Here is a 21,341-nt window from a genome sequence, read left to right as displayed (position 1 = left end):
CATTGGACAGAAGGCGCCTATGATACGTCGACACGTGGCACGGCCCAACAGAGGCCCATTCCTGTGAAAAGGCCGGCCCGTTTGACTTGGTCAAAAGGTGGCGGGCCGGCCCATGGAAAGCCTGTTAACGACCTGTTCGCATATAGCCCATTTACAGCCCGCTAACCCAAGGCCCGTTACACCCTATTCAAATTAGGCCCAGTAGCGTCATCTGGGCCATCCAATATGATTCCAGCCCGTTTTCACTTCTGGCCCATGTATGGCCCATGACGTCTTTCGGCCCATATGAGGCCCTACGTAACTCTTGGCCTATTAACGACACGTGGTTAAACTGGCCCGTAATGAACAGTGTATCACTTTACACCCATTAATGGCCCGTGGTGAAACTGCCCCGTAAAGAACAATGTATCACTTTATACCCATTAACGACCCGTTATTCCGTTGGACCGTTTCCAGCCCATGTTATCTTTCGGCCTTCTTAGAGCCCATTTATTCTTGGGCTCATTTCCATCATTCGTTTACTTACGGCCCGTTACTGTCATTTTTTGCTTGTGGGCCAAATTCAGCCCGTGGTTACAGTCGGCCTGTTTGTGGTCCGTTAATACGTTGGGCCGTTTTCATAGCGTCATCAAATACGACCTATTAACGATGGCCCGTTATGGTCGGCCCATGAACGGAAGATTCCAACTCTAGCCCGTTTATGGCCAGAATGCGGTCTGTTTGGCCCATGTTTGGTCAATCGATCATACGGCCCGTATAAGGCCCATTGATGATACGGCCCATAGAAGGCCCATTGTTTCTACGGCCCGTAGAAGGCCCACTGTTTCTACGGCCCATAGAAGGCCCACTGCTTATACGGCCCGTAGAAGGCCCACTGTTTCTACGACCCGTAGGAGGCCCAGTGTCACTACAGTAAATATTAGCCCATGGTTATTGTGGCCTAGTTTAAAAAAATAGGTTATTGCAGCCACTAGCAAACCGCAGAAAAAGAACTGCACTGACTACAAGCAAACAAATAAACAAGACAACAAGGAAATAAATAAGCAAGCAACTTACACTAGGCTATCACGGCTATTACACATATTACATCCACTGGGCATCAAAGTTCGCCACCAGTGCAAATATAGGGAACACAGCAGCATATAAACGCCGCAGCAAAACAAGTCCAGAACTGAAACCACTTCAAAAGAGCTCAAGAAACAATATCCTGGGCACCCATAATGCTGGCAAGATGCTTAGCAAGCTTATTAACTTTCTCTTGTTTGGCGCTTAAGTCCTCCAGCGCTTGCTGTTGCACCAGAAAGTATGCATAGAATTCTGTAGGGACTTCCTCAGTCCTTCGGCTTCCTGTCGCATAACATCTGATCGATGTCTTCAACTTGAAGTTGAGACTCAAGAAGCCGAACTGATTCAGGCAAAGAGTTCAAAGAGCTGGTGCCAGCAGTGGTAGCCAGTAACTCAAACACTACATCAAGACAGGACTTTGGGGTTGTCTCAGTGTCTTCAATATAGTTTTTATCAGCTTTCTTGGAGACCAACAGGGATGTCTCACTATCTTGAACCTTATCTGCAGTACTTCCTTTACCATTGCATAATAGGGTACTCTTCTCCAATATTTTATCCGCGTTCTAAAAGAGAAACAAACAAACACATCTCAGGTTTACAATGTAGTATATGAAACTCATTTTGGTAAACCAGTTCAGTAGTAAGGTGGACAGGATAACAACATGAAACAAACATATATCTATGTAGTATGGTCACTGTATGGTCTATATCATTCTAGTTTATGTTGCCAAATCAAGATAGATATAGTTCGAATCATATCTATTTAAGACAAAGCAGCATAGACAGAATATAAGTGTGGGAAACTACACAACAATAACAACACTTGTAATGTGCATGGCATGAGAACATAACTGTTTATTCAATTGAAACTGAAATCAACATAGAGCAAGTTACAACAGCAAACAGCCAAACACGTTGAAGAAACAGGTTTAAAAGATACCTGTTGCGCCATTGGAGTTTCAATTGCATCCTTCAAATTTGAAATTAGTTGGTATCAGTAAATACAGTGATGCAAGAGCAAAGTAGTATGAACCATAGCTACGAAACCTGACCGGAGAACAATTCTTCTTCTGCTTTAAGCGTTGACTTCGGGTTTGGAGTGGTGGTCCTCGTGATTTGGGCACTGCAGTTGCCTTACTAACTGCTCGTGTTTGGGTGCTCTATGGTGGAGACGGTGCTGTGTCAACGGGAACTGGGTGTCTATTTGCTGGGGTTGGGGTTAGAAGGGGTGTAGCTGGTTCTCTGTCCAACTGGGTAGGGGTACAATCTGCATGAGTGTGGGTTATGTGTGGTGGGGCTAGTTCTTGGGCAAGTACAACCGTGGTTCTATCTGCATCGACAGGTAGCATGATCTTTTCTGAAGACCGTGTTTTTACTCCCACGGATGCTGCCATCACTCCCTCCAATTGAAATGGCTGATAAACAAGAAAAGTAATTAAATGTACAGACATTGTAAGATAGACAGGTGCAATGGATAGTAGGAAGAAAACAAGGCATGAAATAATTCACATTTATGTTGTCTAAGCAAACAGAATAGCAGGACATAATTTCACATATATGATCACTACTAAGGAAAACCCTAGCAGTAGCGCGGGTTTTGTGCTCACTAGTAGCGCGGGAGGGCGCACTACTAATAAGGCGCTACAGCTATTGCTTAGCAACAGCACGTGCCTGCCCGCGCTACTGCAAGGACAAATAGCTGCAGCGTTTGTTTGGTACCACGCTGCTGCTAAGGTAACTACTTGCAGCATGTTTTCTGTCCATCGCTACTAGAATTTTTTTATTTATTTTTTTATTTTTAGTGTATTTGTGCGCCATCGTACAAATATTGATACAATACCAGTTATGAGGTTTACATCATTATGTCCATAACAGTGTGTCAAATGAAGGTGGATTAGGTTCAAGTGGAGGCAATATGTGGTGCATGTCAAAAGTATACTACTAATCCAAACTTGATCTAGTTTGGACTAGTAGTACTTTCGATGTGCACCACATGTTGCCTCCACTTGAATCTAATCCGCCAGCACAAGCTATTTAATCATCCTCATAGTCATTACCACCAACAGTATTTATTTCTGTCTAAAAAACCAGTATTTATTTAATCACCACTAACACTAGCTAATAATAATCATCATAGTCATTACCACCAACACTAGCTATTTTATCATCATAGTAATATAGTGTAGCACATCATCATCCTCAAACTCATTTCTAGCTAGCTAATCACTCCTGCTGCTCTCTCTTAGGTAAAATAACATAAAACATGTATAGCTCTCCTCCTTGATCAAGCTGGAGCATGCAGATGAACCTGTCTCCTAATCGTGGGTAGCACATTTATTTGCTGCCCCCTAGTACTTCTCTGCGCTCCCCCATCACATATTTGGTCCAGTCTTGCACTATTAAGCATCCGTCGCTAATCTTGAATGCACTAAAGTAATCTGTAGGATATCTTGGCCGTAAGCTGATAATACTCATGGTACCTTTAGTCTCGATCCCATAAGGCACAACATTCATCGGGAGTCCCTGTTGAAGAACATCGTATGTTAACATACTTAGCAATGAAGTTTAGTTTCAAAAATAATGTATGGAAAAGATGCACTGATGACAAATAGTAAAAATCTTACCATCCTTCCTAAATAGATGTGACCGTAGTTCATTACGAACACTATTGGTCGCACATTTTCAGTACTAACATTTCTAAATGCAGGAAGAAAATTTGTCTTGACAGTATCAAGATCCTCAAGCCATGAAACATAATGACTGAGCTCCTCGCAGTTGAGTTCAGCCCCAGGACAGTATACGGTCCTGTCTACCAAGCGCTGGACATGTTTGCTTGCACCGAAATAAGCTGACAATACAAATTAGTTGTCAACTATTTTTGAATAAACAATATCAAAGACATAAATATGGTTGAGAAACTTACATAATGGTATAACTGGAGGCGTCTGCACATCGACCCAGATGTCGGTATTACCTTCAATATCATCTTCCGGACGAATATCAAAGGTGATAACCATATCAGGCTCAAATGCATAAGTCTTGCATAGTGCTCGCCATGTTTTGCATCCAAAATAGGTGTAGTCGTCTGAATTGTACAATTTTGCATGGAAAATATAACCATGCTCGGTCTTCAAGTAAACTTTCTTTTCCTCCATACTATGACTGAAACCTATCTTATCCAATACAAAAACTCTTGCATGGCAGGGGATACGCTAGTAGAATAGTAAAAAAATATAAGTGGAAGCAAATGAAGCAGATGTCATGCTTAATTACGAAAAAAGACTTGTCGCTGTGACTTACTGTATCCACTTCGAAGTTCTCGTCCAGCTTGATGCTGAAGCGCCTATCATCATCTAGGAAGATTCCGTCGCACAGGCCGCGCTCGTCTTCGCAGTATTTGCAAATACCGAAATCCTTTTCGTCGTCAGACATTTCCTATGTTCATAGTTAAAACATTAATTGAAAATCGATCGAAGACAACTACCAAGATACTCAACACACAAATCCGGGGCACTCGATATTTCCTACATATTCTGGCACAAGTCATGCCAAAATTCACGGAAAAATCCGGCATGACCTTTGCTAAAATAGGACATATCGAGCGCCTGAAATTTGCCGGAACGGAAATGAATCAACACTCCGGCAAAACATAGGCCACTCGGAGGTGTAACCTGCAAACATGACGGGCCACTTGGATATTGAGCAACACAAGATATACATTTCAAAATATCTTATAGGACTCAAATTAGCATGCATTCAATAAGCAAAAGTAAATCATCTCATACGTCCGTACATCGTCGAATATTATCACTAATACATCACGAATAGTGTCATACATATAACATCACTAATACAACTAAAACCCTAGCACACGACGGGTATCGGCGCGGGCGGTGGACACCCACAGAGAAGGAACCATCACGGGATCATAGCTCCAGTGAGATCCCCGGAGAACCTGCCAGGTATTGGAGAACGGCCTGTGCTCCAACGCAAACAAGTAGCGACGGACGTGCGCGTCCTCCTCACTGACACGGTGACGCACCACCTCCGCGGAGTCCTCGAGCCTCTCGATCATCACTGGCCCACGCGACCGCCACCAAAGAAGGTTCGGGTCAACGACAGGCTGGCTCCTCACCAACCTGCGCCCCCCGGTAGGTAGCGCCTCCCAGTACCACCCCGGCGGAGCCCAGTCCCGGACATGGCCGATCTGGTCAAGCAGGTGTCGTCCTCCGCTGACTCGACGGCGAGGATGCAGGATAGGCATCATCCACGTCGAGGCGGGAAAAATTGCTTTAACTAAAAAATAGAAACAAGTTCTTACTAACTAGTTCTATTAATTCAACTAGTTCTTACTAAAAATAAACTTACTATAAATAAAAATATTCTAGTACCTAATTAGTACCTAGTTCTTAATATGCAACTAAAATAAACTTACTATAAATAAAAATAAACTTAATATGCAACTAAAATATAAAGAAACCCTAGGCAGAGGTAGGGGAAGAGGGAGGAGCGGGCGTGCTCACCTCGGGTGCCTGCGACGAGGGAGGGGCAGGGCGGCGTCGAGGTCGGGGTCGGGGCTCGGGCGCGCGGTGGATGGCGGCCGGCGTCGAGGTCGGGGTCGGGGCGGCGTCCGGGGCGGCGTTGAGGTCAGGGGCGGGGGCGGCGTTGAATCTGGGGTCGGGGCGGCGTCCGGGGCGGCGTTGAGGTCGGGGCGGGGGCGGCGTTGAGGTCGGGGGTCGGGGCGGCATAGAGGGTGCGGAGAGCGCGCGGCGGCCGACGGGCGACGGCGGCGGCGAGAGTGGAGAGAGTTGGATTTGGGGGAAAGTGGCGTGGGGAAGGACGAACCCCATGGTTAAGTCAGAAGTAGCAGTAGCGCGTTCCAGGAAAAGCGCTGCTGCTATCTTAGCTACAACGCGTTCTCTGATACACGCTACTGCTACTCCTTTCTCTTTTTTCCCTTTTCCATTTAGTTTTCTTCACATTTTATTTGTTTCCTTTCACCTTATTCTATTTCTTTCATTTTCAATTACCTTTCCATTCTCTTTCCATTTAATTTTATAACCTTTAGCAGCAACGAGTTTATATTAAAACGCGCTGCTACAAACAACATAGGGTAGCACGATTTGTCATAGATCGCTACTACTATGTGTAGCCTATGGGCTAAGCCGTGGGAATTTTAGTAGTAACGTGTGTACAGCAAGACGCACTACTGCTAGATCTTCATCTGCAGCGCGATTACCTCAGGCGCGCTACTGCTAATTAGCACCAACGTGCTTTTTTGACCCACGCTACTGCTAAAGTTCTGTGTATAGGGTTTTCCCTAGTAGTGGATGGCTAATTAAACAGGATAGCATGACACAATTTCACATGTATGATGGCTAACTAAACAGGATAGAATGACATACTTCAAAATATGATGACTATGTAAACATGATGACATGATATAACTATACGATGTGTCTATTAAAGTGGTTGGCATGCCATAAATCACAAACATGCCGTCGATGGAAACATGATGGCATGATATAATTTACGGATATAATGACATAATTTAAAATATGATGACTATGTAAACAGGATGAGATGATATAACTATATTATGTCTTTAGAAAATGGGTTGGCATGCCATAACTCAGATACATGCTATCTATGTAAACATCATGGCATGACATAATTCAAATATATGATTTATATACTAAGGAAGTGAGCAGAGGGCAACCGCATATATGATGTGTCAACTAAGGAGATGGCATTCAATATTGTGTATATGATGTAAAAACTAAGCATTGCAATACAACATATGCATTATATGAGTAATATAACCCTACCAAGTTTGAGCATACACCTCAGGGGGATAATAGGACTGGTCATCTGCCTCGGAAGAGCTATCTGTAACCAACAAGATATCTGCTTCACCAGGTAGCATTGTTTGCTCTGAAGACCTTGTTTTCACTCCAGATTTCTCCATCACCAATTCAAATGGCTGATGCACAGGAAGAGCAGTTGAATATACAAACATTGTCGACAAAAGCAATGAGAAATACAAAAAAAGGACGACATGATATAATTCACATATATGACGCTTGCCTAAACAGCATGGCATTGCATAATTCACATACATAATGCCTTGCAACAAGATAACATTGCATAATTCACATATATAATGTCTTGCAACAAGATGGCATTGCATAATTCACATATATGGTAATTAGACACTAAACAGGTGGCATTCAGTCTAAACTAAGCAAATGACATAGCAATGCAAGATACCATACACACGATATGATCAACATAACCCTGCCAAGTTAGGGCATGCACCTTGAGGGGGAAATATGACTGGTCATCTGTCTCTGAATCCTCTTCTGAGGAGCTATCGATAACCAGCAAGACATGTGCTTCGTTAGATAGCATTGTCTGCTCTGAAGACCTTGTTTTCACTCCAGATTTTTCCATGACCGTGCCGAATGGCTAATGCACAGGAAGAGTAATTGAATGTACTAAAATTGTTGACAAATTTAACACGTAATAAAAAAATGATGGCATGATATAATTCACATATAAGATGACTGGCTAACCAGGGTGGCATTGCAAAATTCACATATATGATGCCTGGCTAGACAAGATGGCATTGCATGATTCACATATACAATAAAGAAACTAAACAGATGGCATTGACACAAAGCATGTCTAAACTAAGCAGATGACATCTTTAATGTATACAGTAAGCAATGCAAGGCACCATATGCATGATATTACCAACATCAACATGCCAAGTTAGAGCGAAGACCTCATGGGGTAAATAGGAGTGGTCTTCTCCTTCTGAATCCCCCTCAGAACAGTTATCTTCCTCTTGATTAAAATCCGAAATGGGTGGAGGGGGGCTGCCTTTGCGCCCACCATGGAACAACGTCTGCATGAAATTTTATTGCCACGCAAGGCTCGTCTCTTTTGCTCTACATGATCAGTTCCATTGTGTAAAATAACTGGCATGCATAGGAATAAAACATAGTGATATTATGTAAGGAGTGCATGCACAAATCCAGAGTGATGGTAGCAAATTGTGGATAGACCCGAAACCAATGATAATAGGCAGATAATAGCTTTAGTTAAAAAATACAGATAATGACTCCTTTAATGTTTGTTTGCACCCAACATGAAACTCATAGTAGACACCGGAGATTAACCAGATAGTAGACAAATAATACTGATTACTGCCCCAATATGTACCCCACAACCATTTAAAAACTCAAGTTTCAGCATTAGTTTGGACCTGACTCGGAGTCTAATAGGTGAACACGACGATAATGTAGCATGTTATCATATTAAGCGACGCATAATGTAAGCACACACGGAAGAGTGTGACCTCTCTTGCGGACCCGTGTAGTCCTCAAGGTCATCTGCTCAGTTGATGATGGTAATGCAGTTGTCGTGGCTGCCGGCGGCGGGGAAGAAGATCTGAGGTGGCGAAAGACAGTCTGGAGAGCGGATCCCTGCTGTGGTGAACCCTTCCATCGTGGGAGCAGCTGAGCTGGGGTGGAACACAGCGCCGCAGGAACAGGACAAACCACACAAGGTTTTCTTTGACACATATCTGTAACAGAAGTAATTGAGTAAGGGCTTGTTTGAATTTGAGGATTCTAACAATGCAGGGATAGGAAATAGACAGGAATAGGATAGGAATGCACGTGCAAAACAGATAATTAAAAAAAAACAGGATTTCTGCCAATTTGGGTGTTTGATTCACAACAATTGGAAGATCACAGGATGCAAAAAAGCATGGTGAGATTAAGTCAAACCACAAGAAAATGCACGGTTATAATGCTATTATGCTACTATCTCTTAGTCTTGTGCTTGATGAATAGGAATATGAAAAGGAGGAGAAGTGAACAAATCCTACAGTTTTTCTTTCAAGGAGACACTAAAGGAACAAATCCTACAGTTTTTCTTTGCTCCATTCCTTTGCACCAAATTCATGAAAAGTAGTACCATAGGAAACTTTCCAATTCCTATGTTTTTCATTCACTTTTCCTTTCAAGCACTGGCGATTCTAGTAGGTAGGCTTGAGCAAGGAAAATCCTACACTAAAAAATGTTTTTGTTCTACTTCTATTACTTTGGACCCAGGCCACTGCCGTACTAGCTCAACTCCCAGGCCCATCGACAAATGCACAGCTGAAACGCGCAGAGATAAATAATGATGGCGTTCAAGAGAGTCCATCACGGCTATCTAAGTTGCCTGGTACCTCACTGCTTGTCATATAATAGGATAAAATAATCGTATTTCCCGTTACTACCAGTGCTCAGTGGACAATATATATAACAAGTAGAGTAAAAAAGAGATGCAACAAGTGTACAACCTCTTTGGTGAAGCCATGTCGATCTCAGCATGATTGGGTTGGCCGGTGAGGATGCTCCGGCTGACTTGGCTGTCAGAGGAGGGGAAGAAGATCTTAGGCGTCTGGAGATGGAGCCCGAGGTACTGCTCCGCTGTGATGGAGGGTTTCGTCGTTGGAGCAGCTCCGGTGAGTTGTACGACGCCGAGGCTAAATCAGGACAAGAGAGACAATGAACAACGTTAACCTGAGTGGAATTCTAATAGCATCTCCAATACATGACGTAATATACATAACCACAAAGTGCTAGATGTAAAACACATCAGCCGCTCATCTATGAACTTAACTGTCGAAACTGAACTTAACTGTCGAAACTGAACTTAACTGTCGAAACTGAACTTAACTGTCGAAACTGAATTTTGCTGTCGAAACTGAATTTTGTTGTCGAAACCGAACGCACTAGCAAGGTGAGGCTACACGTCGGTCGACTGACTTTTTCATCTCTGGTCAGTCGATTTTGCAGCCGTTGGATATGAAATCAAGGGCATGCGGTTCATCTTCAACCTCCACCCCCCTAAGCCGCCAGCCAACACCAGCCAAACAGTAGCCCCCCACCGCCCGCGGCCGGCGGTGCGCCGCCCCGCCCGCCCCGTAAACACTCCCCATCGTCGGTCCGCCGCCGCCCCGTCCATCCCTCTAGGCCCCCCGTGCCGACCTTTTTCTCCGGCGATCCCCACTCCACCGTCCCGCCAACGCCCTGCCACCGCCGGCGACCACCGCCCCCATCCTGAACCCTAAGATAGATAATGGGGTACCTCTCCGGTGAGCCCCCTCCCTGCTGCGGCTGGTTCTTCCTTCATCCCGGCGAGCCCCCCCTGAAAATCGACTGACCCAAAAGCCGGTTCAGTTGACTGAAGTGTAGCTAAATCGGAGTAGCATCGCAAGCAAGAGCAAGAGCGAGAGCAGCAGCGCGAGCAAGAGCAGACCAGGCAGGGGACCGAGAGCAAGAGCAGAGCAGTAGCGCGAGCGAGAGCTAAAGCAGCAGCATCTCCTACTGTTGTGGACGTCGCCGCCGAGGGAGCGACACCATGGAGGAAGTGGCCGGCGATGCCGCCATGGATGGAGCCACGCCGTGTCGGCTCGGGACTAAGCGCCGGCAACACTATGAGATCGAATCAAGAAGAAAATGCGGCGATTAGTGTACAACCTCTTTGGTGGCGCCGATTAGGCCGCAACTTCATCCGAGGAAACGGTGATGATGATGCTCTTCTAGTGGTGCAGGTGAAGACGGCGGTGTGGGAATGGAGGTGGTGCGAAAGCCGAGGGGAACGTCGGGGCAGCTCCTTGGAGGTGGAGGATGGGGTGGCTGAACCGGCGGGACCACGAGATCAACGACGAATCCTCATCCGGTATGGTGGATGAGGGACGTCGAGGTGTTGCTGTGGACGACGTCATCGGGGAAGAGGCTCCGGCTGGGTAGCAGACGGAGCAGGGTGTAGGGTTTCGTCGCGGGTTTTTGCGGCCTCGGTGTATGAATGGGTGGGCGGATGGGGTGGCAGTGGGGAAGCATGGCTTAGAGACGCGCTTGTCTGAAATGTGGGGTAAGTTACGAAAGTACCCCCACCGATTTGAGGCAATTCTTTCGGTTCAGGGGTACCACGGGCATTTCGCGTGTCAGGATTTCACAAGAGGTAGGAGTTTTTGTGCCCGTTGTAATTTCGGAATAGCAAGGCGCGGGTTGAGATGGAGGGAGTTGTCGGAGCACAACGAGACAAAGATATATCTTAAATATTTTGGGCTAACAAGGCGCGGGTTGAAGAGGCGGGAGTTTCGTAGCACGATAGACAGAGACGGTAGCTTGAATTTTCAGCATAACAAGGCGCGGCTTGAAATTTTGGAAGAACAAGCTTGACGTGTACCCAAGAAAAAGACAATTTGCACCTCAACACGCACAACACACACATAAACACCATTTAGACTAGAGTAAGGTACACGTGCATTGCACGCATGAGATTTGGCAACCAAATTATGAATAAATACCACATTATAGCATGCAAGCGTTGAGTCATATATGCATGATGTAGATGTTCGTTTAATTCTTATAGTTCATTTCATTCAAAATCATCTAGTTTTTATAAGAAAGCTAATCTATTTTAAGATTCATGGAATTGTGCGTTGTAAGACATAAAGTAAAAACAAATAATGGCAAATCATGTAGAAAAACATTTGGGCAATTCTGATACGAAAGATTCTAGAACAAATAAGAAGTGCTTATGCTTTGATGTTTGTGCATGATGCTTAAGTTCAACCATGGAGTCTTTTAGATTATACATGTAGCGAAATCTGGTGGAATCTAGATGATATCAACGTCCAGTAGTGCTCAAATTTGCCATCTTTGGACCATCGGATTCGCCTCATCCAACGACCATCTTTCAAAGTTAAAGTTACCCGCACACAATATAAAAAAATATAAAATATTATATATATAGGGGTATAAATATAGATATGTGATGCGAAATCCGCCCATCATCTCCAATTAGAATAGTGTGTCCATGCACGGATGCGACGTGGCCAAATGATGTCTGCCATCGGTATCTCAAATTCAAATCAGTCTGACCTTGTTCAATGTGTATACATTACAACATGCTCGTTTCCAAACCACACCGCGCATATCTCTGTTATATTCATGCATGCATGGGTTTCAAACATCAGGATCTCTTAGTCAAAATATTTGAATTCAACTTTACATTGATTATGACCTCACCTATTCTTTTACACCCACACAGTAGTCTTCTCTTTATAATTGTACCACTAACTTTCTCTCATGCATGCATGCACACACACTACCAGTCGGCATTATCCATCGCACGTATGCAATCTTTTTCTTCAGGTCGGTCTCCCATGAAGGCACACACCCACACACATCCCCCTCTCCATCATATCGGGCATTCTTTATCTCTCACGTGTGCATGCGCAACGATCGATGTTCCTCTATGTATGTGTGTATATAGCTAGGTCTTTCATAGTTTTCCACACAAACCGATCAATCGATATATCCAGTGAGGTCTCACCCTCTTTCCCACGTCCACATCGATCAATCTATACCTCTCTATATAGGATTGACATATATAGCTAATACACCCACATTAATTATATATCCAATGTCCCCCTCTCATCATCCATGCCTTCCGCTTCATCTCTCAGACGTGTGCACAATGGTGAAGACAGGGGGCAGTAAGGGCCCTGCCCCCCCTAACATCACTATATATCGAGGCTAATATGAATGTGATCATTAGACAATTGCTGCTAAAATGGTTTAAGTTCATGAATTGACCCTCCTCGTAAAGGATTAGCAATGCTTGGACCCCTAGCTCATTTATTTTTCATGGCTCCGCCATTGCGTGCAACAACGCACATGTTCGCCCCCTCTCTCTAAATATCGATCTCGCACTTGTGCATTCCTTCATAGTCTCCCTCCACTCGGCCCCTCGCACCATCTTCCAGCCCCCCCCCCCGGATTTTGCCACATGTACAATATAGCAGACTCCATGGTTGAACTTAAGCATAATGCACAAACCTCAAAACGATGGTGGTTCTCTTTTGTTCTAGAATCTTCCGTATCATAACTGCCCAAATTTTTTTTCTAGTTGAATTGCCATTATTTGTTTTTACTTTATGCTTTACAATGCACAATTCCATGAATCATAAAATAGATTAAGGGTTTCTTTGATTCAAAGGATTCTCAAAGGAATTTTGGAGGATTCTAATCATTAGGAATTTTTCCTATCTTGGTTGTTTGATTCGTAGGATTGTAAACCATAGGAATTTTTCCATATGATTCATTTGCACTAGATTTCATAGGAAACATCCCATCCACTCAAACCTCTTTGAAAGAATTCTGCATTTTTCTATGCACAATCAAACACTCGTACAATCCTGTAGGATTCAAGACGACATTCCACTATAATCCCATGTTTTTCCTATTCCCGTGTTCTTAGCTTTTTTATGAAAACTAATTTATTTTGAATGAGATGAACTATAAGAATTAAACGAAGGGCTACATCAGGCATATATGACTCAGAGCTTACATGCTATAGTGTGGTATTTATTCATAATTTGGTTACAAAATCTGATGCGTGCAATGCACGTGTACCTTACTAGTACTTCGAGTATGTGAAAAACACGTAAATTAGAATACCAATGGCAGCTACACAGTGTCTCTCTTACAGTTCATGAAGCCACGTGGCACATGTGGAGGCGTTGTCGCAACCTCCTTGCGTGGATTGATCATAGTGACGTGCTGTTGGTTCCAGAAGAATGTACTCGTCCTCCCTGAGCCATATTGGCAGTACATGCACGAAGCAAAGATGTGCACCCAGCCACGCACACACTCATTCCCTTGCACGCACACGCGGGTACACGGGCGGATGCAATTTTGTACCAAGATCCACCCCATGTGATAATTTGACGCGTGTAAAGTCGTTCACTTCATTGATGGTCAATTAATACAGCGCATGCAAATTGATTGGACGTGAGGGCGGAAGAAAGACATTATTACTCCACTGCGCACATGCGAGTAGTTAAATCATGGGTTGCTAGTAGTACTTCCATTGGTCTCCTTCGTATTTTGTGCCAAATTTTGACAGTAACATAATATTTACGCATTTGAGCAGTGTAGTACTTGAAATTTATGTTCCGCTAAACTCATCGAGAGCCGTTTCGGGCCTCGAAACCAAAACCATCAATTAATCTTTACCTTGTTCCCATCACATTCGAAAGCCTGCTCACACCTACTAGTACGTACCAAACCTGAACGTGTTCCCACTATGCAGGTATTAGTACTAGTGCTAGTACTTAGGTTATAAAAAGGGGAACTACCTAACCGAAAATTACTCTACCTTTCCTCCTCATAAGTGCTTCTTCTTCGTCCGTCGTTGCCATGGCCGGTGAGCAGAGCTCTAGGTCGAGAACTACTCGTAACAAGGGAGCGGCAACCAAGGCTGCAAAAAAAAAAGAGAGGGCTCTCCGCCACGCAGAGACCTCAAAAGATCTCTCACGGGCAGGCGATGGCTCCCAGGAGCGCCCTAGCTGCGGAGGTGAACATGCCGAGCCGGCGGAGCTGGAGTCGTTATCCCTCGACGACATGCCCGATAAGCTCAAGAAGCACCTCAATAAGGAGAAGGAGTGCATCCAAGGCTTGATGGAGTTGCTGAAGGAGAGCCTCGATGACATGCCCGCTGAGCTCAATCAGCAGGGGGAGTTGACCGCCGGCTTGGTGATGCTGCTGAAGAAGAGCATTGCCTCGGAGAAGAAGGCGACCGGCGAAATCCTGCGACTTCAGGAGGACAAGGCGAAGCTCTTCCACGAGATCGACCTGTTGAAGGATAAGAACGCCGGCTGGAAGAAGATGCATGAGAATAGTAGTTCCTCGATGAAGATGTTGCAGGCCCTCGTCATGGAACAGAAGGAGGAGTTGGCGAAGCTCCACATCGAGCACCCGGCTGCTGTCAAGGTACATAATGCGGCCGTGGAACAGATGATGAAGGCTTGCGTCGAGAAATCCCGCGTCATAGACAGAATGAAGAAGATGGCGGAGGAGACGCGCAAGGAAATGGAGGTCGTGGAGGCGATGAAGAAGCAGTTACGACTCCGCGGCAAATTAGATCATTTGGGGTGATAATTTTCCTTCTTCTTTTGCTCCTGTGTTTCATCTTTTGCTTCGGGTGTTTCGCTGCACGTGTCAAGTTCTCTGCAAGGCATGAATAGAACAATGGTTTTTTTGAGGGAATGAATAGAACAATGCTAACAAGGGATGACTAGCAAATTTGATCATTTTTTATCGCCATATGGCACTTGGCTGCCGTGTTTCGTGCTCCTCCGTCGCAGTACTACTCCAGTGGAAAACTTGAGTATACCGCATGGTTCTTTGCTCCTCCTCGATCAGGTCGTCGGTGCATTTATACGAGCAGTCAAGTCACAAGGCCCTGCCTTCTAGCAGTAATGAGCCGTCAAATCACAAAGGCCCTCACCTCTCGTGAAACCGACCAAGCTAGACTGCCCCGCCCTCTAGCCTTTTAAAAAATGTATACTTTTGTACAGCAGTAGTATCGATGGATTGCGCCATGGAGCAAAACTTGAAATAAAAAAGGTGGTACATATAGAGAGCACTCGTCACCAAATTATGCATATAGTACTATTAAAAAGGCTAGTCACAATAATGGTGTCCAGCACAACCCACCCCTCAAATAAAACTAAGCACCCTGGAATTCTTTGACAAAACTAAGCACCCTGAAATTCTTTGACAACTAAACTGATGGCTATATGATGTTGGCCATATATATTGTACGTATATAATGTGAAGAAACGAGTGGTAGTACTATACTAACTAAAAGATGAAATGTAAGAAATACTAGTATGTACGTACTGAAGAGTTAAAGTAACAAGAAGAAACATAACATAGTTCTGCTGGGGGCTCAGCACAACACACCCCTAAAATTAAATTAAGCACACCTGAAATTAAACTTTGCAACTATTCCAGTAGACACTGCATTAGAACCACCATGAGCAACAACACTGCCACCTTACTCGGAGTCCTCGTCCACGTCCTCGACTTCGTCCTTGTCCCTCTTCCTCTTGGCCGATACTTCTTTGCTTGAACCACACACTTGGCTGTTGCTCTTCATCCAACCCTTGTAGATATTGAAGTAAAGGTAGCCATCCATTGCAGCGTAGTGGATGTGGTCTATATCTAGTACATTCCGCTGCCATGCATGACGATGAAACGTGTATGGAGGTTTCTCTAGTTTACCGTACAAAGGATGAACCATGACTCCTGCCAGGGTCAGCATCGAAGGCTGACGAGAGGACACCAGCCGATTCTTCTGGAGGTCGAAGGTGTTGCCTACAACGAGGCCTATCTGACGTAGGACTTCTTTGTCGTTACCAAAGTTTACAGTAACGAATTTGACTAGGTTTCTCTCGAGGAAGTTCTTAAAATCCTGGCACTCAACATCGGCATGGCATATGTGGTAGACCAAGCATAAGTCATGCACACAAACCTGGATCAAGGCGGGCTTCTTCCTCTCTTCGTCCTTTAGATCCTTCTCTCGTCCCAGGACTGTGGTATACTCAACATCTAGCCCAGAGACCCACTCACCATCTGAGTCTTCGAACATGCGTCTGAAGCGAGAAAGGCATCCTTTCACCGTCGCGGAAGAACGGGTGTAGATGATTCCGAACTCATCACCGGTGATGGTTCTAACCTTGTAATCGCCGCTGATCATGGAGATTTGGGACGCCATGGATTTGGGAGGAGGGTTAGGATTAGTGGAACTGCTGTAATGTGAATGGACAGGATGACTAGGAGTGAACCGCCGTAGTATTGAAGGACGTGCGGGGACGAGTAGGAGCGAACTGCCAGCGTGCGAACGGCAGGGTAGTGGCTTTCCATTCTCCCATGATACGGGCTTCCGAGAGCCCTTGTATTTGAGATCGAACGGTTGCATGGCGTGATTCTAGACCTATGGGTGAATATCCTATCCTGGAGGGTTACTCTGTAAATGTTCAGCAGCTTAGCATGCGACCGTTTGATCTCAGATCCAAGGGCTGCCAGCAGCCCATATCATGGTCGCGCCTACCACGACCGTCGCGTCACTCGCGCGGTCGCGCCCTTGGAGATTTAACATGGTGCATTAGGCTATCTGATGTTGGCACGCCATACATAGTCATCACTTGGTCACTCATACTACAACAAGGTTAGCTATAAGGTTGGCTATAAGTGTATTTTTTTTACTCCTCTCTATCTCTTTCTTCGTACTCCCTCCGTCCCATAATATAAGAACGTTTTTGACACTAGGACACATGGAGTACTAGTATTTATTGCATTTTCCAAGGAGTGACCTCTTCCAATGAAATGGTGTTGCTAAGTTTGCTTCATTTAATTAGCTATAGACTCGAAATTGTCTTTTCACCTAGGTACACGCGCTTAGCACCGTTTCTTCCTTGGGTCACCAAACTAGTCTCTCTCTCTCTTCTTGATTAACTTGCCACATCAGACTTTATGCCTATGTGGCAAGCTTAGCACCTGTAGGAGCAAGTAAAAGTATGTACAATAGTGCGCTTTACATGACATTTTTGCATATGTGGAGGAAAGAGAGGCAAGGAAAAAGTGGAGAAGTGGGCTCTCATGCAAGAGCCAGCCTCTACTACATGGTGGAGCATTGGGAGAGACACCTGTATGGAGGTGGTCAGGAATCAGGAAACTCACGCCAGTCGTAGCACCGCAGTTAAAATTATAATGGCAAGTCAAATCACGGGGCCCCACCTGTCCAGCAGTAACCCACTGTCAAATCACACATACCTACATTTGTAGCACCCTACTCCCTCGTCTTCTCGCGTCTCTGTCGAACCGACTAGGCGGAACTGCCTCGCCACCTACCGCGCAGGAAAAGCCCCGCCCTCGACTTTTAAATAGTATACAGTATACTAATTTTGTATCCATGGATTGTGCCCGCACCATGGAGCAAAGCATCTAGAAAACGGCGGTACACATGTATGGAGTATACAGCAGGCCCGTCGCGTTCGCGTCGCACCCCAGACGGTCGATCGGTCTGGCACGCTGCTCTCCAAATGGAACGCGCGTCATATTGCGTTTGCACACACATGTGGGACGACAATTGAGAACCGACCATAGGCACACTCTCCGGCCCCGTAAGTCGGGTGACTTAATAGAAGAGGGAGACAAGTGATGGTACTAGAGAAGTGTTATACTACGTTGGTGCCTGGACGATCCCTGCAAGACATGGAAGATCAGTTCATCCATGCATGTGACCAGACTCCAGCAGACACGCCTGGATTGGCTATCTCTACATATCGTGTAGGCTGTGTTGTACATGGCTGTAGTTGTGGTGAGAAATCTAAAAAAGGTTTCTTGTCATCTCGCAAAATTAGGTGTCATGTGCTTCGTATCACTGCGAGGGTTAAATAGCAACAACTGAGTTGGGCTAGTCATTGGGGGCACATGCATGAACAGTGACTACTCGGCTGCCATCTAGGTCAAGCCGGCTATGTTAATTAGGACATCTATCGACAGACCCCTTTTCTACGAGTTTATCTTTAATTTGAGCTTTGTTCCTCGTCTAGTTTGTCCGTCGGGTTTCATGTTGTCCCCTTTGGGCAGTGAGGTTATGATTTCTTGTCATGTGGCATTTTTTTGTGTTATATGTTATAATCCGGTGCTTTAGATCAAAATGACGACAACTGCGCCTTCGGGACACGTGCATGAAGACTTCTCGACAGTCATTGACGAGGTCAAGCCGGCTCTGGTAGATAAAATAAAACTAGTACTACTCCACTATATAGGTAGGATCCTTCGCGCTTGCTTGCTAGTGTTTCTCTCTTCAGACTGTCTCGGCCTCTCCAGATCTAAACACGACAGCCGTGGCCACACACTCTCTCTCTCTGCTCACCGCTGGTCACAGATCCAGCCGGATCCTCTTTGTCGGGAAGGTGAGAAGGTGCAATATTCATGCGGTCATCCTCGGTGACGGCTCTTACCCACTGCTGGGCGCGTCTCGATCATCCTGCCTTGCCGTTCTCTCCCAAGCACCGCTAGCGAGGGAGGGTCTCTAACCCCTTCTTCCTCGCTGCCGTAGTGTGGGCAGATCCGGCCTCCCGTCGCCCACCTAGCGACATCCCTGCGGCCATCAGGTATAACTTCCTTCAAAACCGGCCTTGCTCTACTTCCCGAGCTCCTGACGTCGCTGCATTTGTATCTTTTACTATTTCTCAGGCCCCCTCATAGATAGGAATCGGCTGTTCGAAAACCACCTATGTTTTTACGTTTAAGAGGTAAAACTAGTTCATGCACTCGAATCTAGTACTACTTGGTTCAAACAAGGAAGAAAGGGGGTGGGTGTGGGGGAGGATTTGTTACCTGAATCTCGGACTTGGTCGAAAGAGGAAATAATGGGGGCGAAAAGTAGCAGAGACTGGCTATCCAACTGGTCGCTAGGTCTAATAGGGAAATAAAGGGAAACGCAGTACAAACTCAATATAAACCCGATCTATTGGTTGAAAAAGGAAAGAAAGTGGGGTCTGGGGGACAAGTCAACAGAGTAAGTCCAGCACTAGATTTGCTAGCCTCACACAGTATAAGGTGGCTATACCGAACAAAAATGGGACCAACCCAGATATCCTGTTCTGATGTTTGTTGCCCCGAGCCACTCTTATGTAATGCCACTGGTAAAATGTAGCAGTCGCACTGTTAAAAGTAAGGACACGTTGAACCAATGTTGTTTTCAATGTAATGCCTCCAGTAATATGAATCAATGGCACTTCTTTACATGTCCTGCTAAAATTTCCCATTAAGATAAGTTGGTTCTTTTCGTTAGAAATGCAACTGTCCTAGTCCACCTACTCTCCCGTGCCCAAAGTAATGTCGTATTTAACGGTTGTCATAGTTAATCCTAATTCCCACACTAATATCTAGCAATGCCACTGCTTTAGAAATTGCTAGTGTCCTTGTAGGATTGCCATTCAGATAAGGAACATGCTTCTTTTCATTTGATGCATGTTTCATCACTTGTTAGTCACCCTCCTTTCCATCTTTTTTGTGCAAACAGAGATATACATTTCACGCTCGATCTTAGTTGAACTGCACAAATGATATCCAAATTATAGTTGAGAATTCCAGGAGCTTCACAACCAACCTTGATGTTGCTCAATTTTATTGCAACTAATGAAGAAGAAGCTCTGTGGGTTTTGTTTTCTGATGGAAATGGAGCCAGGGCTGGAGCCCTTTCTTAATTTTTTTTTGAAGAAGCTGCTAGCTCACGGGATATTGTTTCATTTTAAGTGAACTGCACCAAAAGGTCCCATGAATTGAATCATCCATGTTGGTGACTGAAAGAGCCAGCTTCAACATCCCACTCTAAGCACCCCCGGCCTCCATCCTTGCGATGCACAGTACACCTCGTTTTCCACCTGCTCGACCCTAGTGTCACTGATAAAATGAAGTAATAATACAGTTAAAATAGAGCGAGTGTCATCTCTATCATTTCATTCCAATGTAGATAAAGACAGTGCTTCTCTTTGTTAATGTATGTTTCATCAACTAGTCCCATTGTTAATGTTTAAGCGTTTCTGCAAATTGGGGTGCTTAATTTTAGTTGATATGTACAAAAATAGAGATTTGAATGTCTCAAGGCGCCTCCTTGTACTACCGCTGTACACTGATGTTCATCACTGGCAGAAGGTGTATCTGGGAGACTCGGGACGATGTCCAGTATGAGGCGTACCGTATGAGGCGTCGCAGGGCCCATCTCGCCCTCGCAGCATGGCATACTATGATACTATCACAATATTTTCTTCTATTTATTTTGTGTGTTTCATCAACTAGTGCTACTATAATGTAATCATGCTTTTTCATTATCTGTGCAAACAGGGTTATTCAGCTGCATTTTGGTGGAACTGCACAAATGTACGTATGGAACCGGCATATATGCAGAGTGCGAGGTGTGCCAAGTAAAAATTACCGACACCAACCATGTTGCATGCACACATTGGCATCCACCACCACCAGTGGGATGTGTGGCGCTCTCTGTGGACGGATCTTTCTCGGCAGCAAATCCTCTAACCAAATACTAGTAGCTTATATTGGCAGTTTTCTAGGGAGTACTCTTTTTTGAAAGAAGCACCAATCTATTTTTCTTTGTTTGTACAATGTGTCACAACTTTGACCCAAAGGTCCAGAGCTATTTTAGGGTGATTGTCGTAGTACTCGGAGACTGATTGTAAGCATGATTTTCATTAGCTGTCACACTGATTGTAAGCATGAGCAGGTGGAATATTAGGTTAGTGCGAAGCTTACCTTAAACCCTACCGCCGCCATTGAAATGAGGCGAGCGTCGAGGGAACCGTGGAGAATGGCGGGGAAGCGACCTCG

Source organism: Triticum aestivum, chromosome 7B (genome assembly GCF_018294505.1).
Source record: "Triticum aestivum cultivar Chinese Spring chromosome 7B, IWGSC CS RefSeq v2.1, whole genome shotgun sequence".
Taxonomy (NCBI): domain Eukaryota; kingdom Viridiplantae; phylum Streptophyta; class Magnoliopsida; order Poales; family Poaceae; genus Triticum; species Triticum aestivum.
This window is presented reverse-complemented; position numbering follows the sequence as displayed.